The 5,041-nt window shown below is 37.6% G+C and overlaps 1 pseudogene; it reads left to right on the top strand.

Annotated features, from left to right (window-relative positions):
- Window positions 1-208: 208 nt before the first annotated feature.
- LOC130032016 (40S ribosomal protein S14-like) lies at window positions 209-708 on the top strand (annotated as a pseudogene).
- The last annotated feature ends 4,333 nt before the right edge of the window (window positions 709-5,041 follow it).

Here is a 5,041-nt window from a genome sequence, read left to right on the forward strand (position 1 = left end):
GTACGGATTCGGGTCTGATATTGAGGTCTTTAATCCACTTTGATCTGACTTTTGTGCCTGGTGTTAGACAGAGGTCAGAGTTCATTTCTTTGCAGGTAGCTGTCCATTTTTCCCCAGCACCACTTGTTGAAGAGGCTTTCCTTGTTCCACTTCACATTTCTTGCTCCTTTATCAAAGATTAAATGATCATGCTGGTGGCGGCGTCTAGTGAGGAGTCGCAGAAATGGCACCTCCCAAAGTGAAGGAAAAGAAAGAACAGGTCATTTGTCGTGGACCTCAGGTGGCTGAAGGAGAAAATGTGTTTGGTGTCTGCCACATCTTTGCATCCTTTAATGACACTTTTGTTGGTCACTGATCTTTATGGCAAGGAAACCATCTGTCATGTGACTGGTGGGATGAAGGTGAAGGCAGACCACGATGAGTTCTCTCTGCAAGTTGCCATGTTGGCTGCCCAGGATGTGGCCCAGCAATGCAAAGAACTGGGCATCACTGCTCTCTGCATCAAGCTCCAGGCTACAGGAGGAGATCGGACCAAGACTTCTGGACCTGGGACGCAGTCAGCCCTTAGAGTCCTTGCACGCTCAGGAATGAAGATTGGGAGGATCAAGGATGTCACCCCCATCCCCTCTGACAGCATCCGCAGAAAGGGGGGGGGGGTTGCCATGGTCACCATCTGTGAAAAGGACTCCTGAAATTATTTTCTGTTAATAAATGGCCTTCGTGTAAGCTAAAAAATTAAGTGATCATATATTTGAGAGTCTGTGACAGAATATTTAACTCTGTTCCATTGGTCTGAGGGTCTGTTTCTAGTCCAATACCATGCTGTTTTAATTACTACTGCTTTGTCATACAGTTTGAAGTTGGGGGAGGTGATGCCACCCATCTTCTTTACTCCAGGGATTGCTTTAGCTCTTCGTGGGGGTTTATTGTTCCATATGAATTTTAGGAGTGTTTTTTCTATTTCTTTGAAAAATGTCATGGGTGTCCTGATAGGGACTACATTAAATATGTATAGTGCTTTTGGGAGTATTGCTGTTTTGATAATGTTAATTCTCCCTATCCATGAGCAGGGGATATGTCTCCATTTCCTAGTTTCCTTTTTTATTTCTTGAAGTAGTGTTTTGTAATTTTCTTTGTATAGGTCCTTCACCTCTCTAGTTAAGCTGATTCCGAGGTACTTGATTTTCTGAGGCATTATTGTGAACGGGATTGTTTTTTTTAAATATCTCTTTCTTCTCTTTTGTTATTTGTATATAGGAAAGCCATGGACTTACCAATTTTATATAGAAGGATTTGGGATTTCTTAGTAGTTTTCCTTTAGGCCTCTGACTTAGCAAAAATGATAACAGATAAAGGGAACTCAGCCTTAATAAAATAAAAGTTACACCAAACGGAGAATTGGACAATCCCTGGTGCAAACCAATCCTGGGAACTAATTTATAGAACTGGGAACTAAGGAAACTGGGAGAAGCAGGAGGGGAGAACGATCATTGAATAATGGTGAAGAGACCTTGAAACACTAAGGGAGGGATTAGTATAGTAGCTCTGCAACTCTAAACAAGGTCTTCAATAGTATTGTAAGCTATGATACCTGAATAACAAAAGAACACATTTAAAAGAAAAACAAAATAGGAAAATAAAAGGCATCTTTGGTGAGGTGGAGGTTCAGGCCTTTAAGCTACCAAATTAGAGAGGTGGAGGTTTGGGTCTCTAAACTACCAGATCTAGGGACAATGGAATTGATCCTTTAATGTAATCTCCTTTAGTTTTACAATTTCAAAACAGCAGGTCTAGTTGTAACTTCACAAGGCACACTGAGGAATCTCAATTGCCTATACTATAGGGAATATGGTTACTCAAAAACAATCTTTGTTCAAAAAAAGAAAATGCAATAATAGTATGCCTCAAAATCTAGTATGAATAATGTTGTAGATCATGATAACTTAATAAATTAAAAATTAATTAAAAATATAACAGAAGATACATACAAAAGTCCAAATCAATAACAGCTCTCCTTCAGAATATTCAAAGATTCTAGAAAATTCATGGTTGTCTTCTAAAATCTGCCTCCTCTAAAGATTTGGCTTTGTTATCATACTCCAAGGCATTTGGGACTCCTTTTATCCTTCTAGGGTGCCTTAAACCAGAAATATCAGGTAAGAATTGAGCTTAGAGCATCAAAAAAAATTTTTTTGTGTGTATTTTAGTGTCTCGTGCAATGACTATGAGCTTATTTATCTTTGTGGCCAAAGGAAGAAATTCAAAGTTAGATTAAACACTATTGGTAACCAGTTAACTCCATTCTTCTTATTTCTCTGAACAAAATTATTGAAAATAATTTGAATTCAGAGATAGCACAGCAGGTAGGGCATTTGCCGTGCACGCGGTCAACCTGGCTGATCCGGGTTCGATTCCTCTGCCCCCTCAGAGAGCTCAGCAAGCTACCGAGAGTATCTTGCCCACACGGCAACGTCTGGCAAGCTATCCGTGGTGTATTCTATATGCCAAACACAGTAACAACAAGTCTCACAATGGAGACGTTTCTGGGCCTGCTTGAGCTAATTGGTGAACAATGGGAGGACAGTGCTGCAGTGCTACAGTACTATGAAAGTATGAAATTTTGTTTTTAGTTTTGTTTTTAGTTCTGCTTTGCGGCCACGCGACACATTATAAGACACTTCCTTCCCATTTTCCCCTATTACTACACCATATCTGATGGGTTTCAGACAGTAATAACAAATTATAGAGAAAAATATATAAATATATGTCTCTCGGAGAGCCTGGCAAGCTACCGAGAGTATCCCACCCACACGGGCAGAGTCTGGCAAGCTCCCCATGGTGTATTCGATATGCCAAATACAGTAACGACAACAGGTCTCATTCCCCTGACCCTGAAAGAGCCTCCAATCATTAGGAAAAGACGAGTAAGAAGAGGCTGCTAAAATCTCAGGGCTGGGAGGAATAGAGACGTTACTGGCACCCGCTCAAGTAATTTGAGGATCAAGGAGATGACAGTGATACAGTGATACAGTTCCAGGTTATCTCCTTGTCTTGTCTAGCTGGGTTTTGTTCAGAAAGACCTTAGATGTTGTCATCTACTGATCCCTCGAAAGCATTAGCCCATATATTTAGGTTGTCCATGTTGATCTCAACTCAGTTGGGGTTTGAATCTAGTAGAGTTGTGATACCCTGTCTCCAATAGGGAGAGATCTACGACCTCAACAGCGTCTGGCAGAGTTGTTTCCCTTGGGAAAAACTCAAAGACTTCATCAGTAGAATAGTAACACTTTGGTAATAAAGCCTTGCAAATATAAAATGGGTATTTTATATATCTTGAGCAATTAACTAGGCAATTACTCCTCTGATGAGCTGAGAGGAGCCAGAATCAAATGTTCCTATCCCTTGTGAAGCCATTTATTTCTAGGAACTTTCAACAATCTATGGAATGGGGGGGGGGGGGTGAAAAGCTACAGTAGAAAAGTATACAACAGAAAAAAAAATGTGCCTAGCAACATCAACTCTTATGAGGTGCCATGGTGAGCATTCCTGGAAGGGGAGGGTCCTTCACTGTTAAAAATGGAGAAAATTGAAGGAACATAAACACAAGGAGGGAATTTAAACATGAAGTTCTTTTGTGCTGTGCTTTTGGGTCATATCAAATGTCAAGAATTATTTACCAGTATTTTTTTCCTGAGTTTTATCATTTGAATCAATAAATTTAGACATTGGTCAGTTTCAGTCAGTTTCTGTGAATGTAAGTTAAGATTTAAGTTTTGTGCTCTTGCACTTGAATCTCCAGTTTTTTAGGGACCAGTTGTCGAAGAGACTCCATTTGCCTATTAAAAGATCTTATTTACTGCCTCAACTAATATTTTGAGTGATGTAGCTCCACTTGCATATTTTTGGTCTTTGGAGGTTTTTTGGCACAGAATACATACTTATTTTCACTTACTTTCAATATATTTGTGTAATTGGTTCTGAAGCAAGTTATTGTAAAAAAAAAGTATTTGCATTCTTTACCCATTGTAATGTGTCTTTTGATTGGAGGTCTTAATTCATTTATATTTAAAGCAATTATTTACAATGACTGATCTGCCATTTTGCTAACTTTTAAAAATATGACATATTTTCAGTAAACCCACATTTTTTGCTTTATTGTTTTCTTTTGTGTTTAGTTACCCAGACTTGGCCATGCAAAGGAGCTAGGATCATGAGCTGAACAAGAAAACATTCTGGGTGGAATTTTTAAAAGTATTTTTTATATATAAGATGTCATTTGCAAATAGTAGCAATTCTACTTCATTTCCAATATGTTATTTTTCTTTGTTTGTTTTCTTTCCTTGCCTCATTTCTCTGACTAGAACTTGCAATATTTTGTTGGATAAAGATAGTGAAAGTGATGACCTTAAAGATAAGGCTTTCAGCTTTTCACAGTTTAGTATGATATAACTGTGTTTTTATATCTTTAATTTTCTAAGATATTTTATTACAAGTTGTGTTGAGTATCAAATGCTTTCTCCATATCTGCTAAGATTAGTAAATAATTTTATTTTCATTTTGTTTGTGTGATTGATTTTCTTTTAATGAACCATCCTAGCAAACCAAGGATAAACTCCACTTTATCATGATGTAGGATACTTTTTGTGGGAGGTCTTCCATATGGCTCTAAGGGAACCCAGGGAATAGTCATGCTTTCCTGCTATTGTGCTGAATTTTTATACCAATGACCTGTAATTTTCTTTTCTTTTGTTATCTTTCTGATGTTGGTAACAGGATAATTTTTACTTGTGTGGAGTGCTCCCTACTCTTCAAGTTTCTTAATATTTGGTAAATATTGGCATCAGTTCTTTAAATGCTTACTAAAATTCACCAGTAAACAACTTTGTCTTGGGATTTTCCTTATTAAGGAACTTTTCAATCTTCTTACTCATTATTGGTGTGTTCATAATTTCTATTTTTATTATTTAGACTTGTTGAGTTTTTAGGATTTATTAATGTCTTTAGCTTATGTAACTTGTTGGTATATAAATTTCTTATAGCA

Source organism: Sorex fumeus, unplaced genomic scaffold (genome assembly GCF_029834395.1).
Source record: "Sorex fumeus unplaced genomic scaffold, SorFum_2.1 ptg000047l, whole genome shotgun sequence".
In the NCBI taxonomy this organism is placed as follows: Eukaryota; Metazoa; Chordata; class Mammalia; order Eulipotyphla; family Soricidae; genus Sorex; species Sorex fumeus.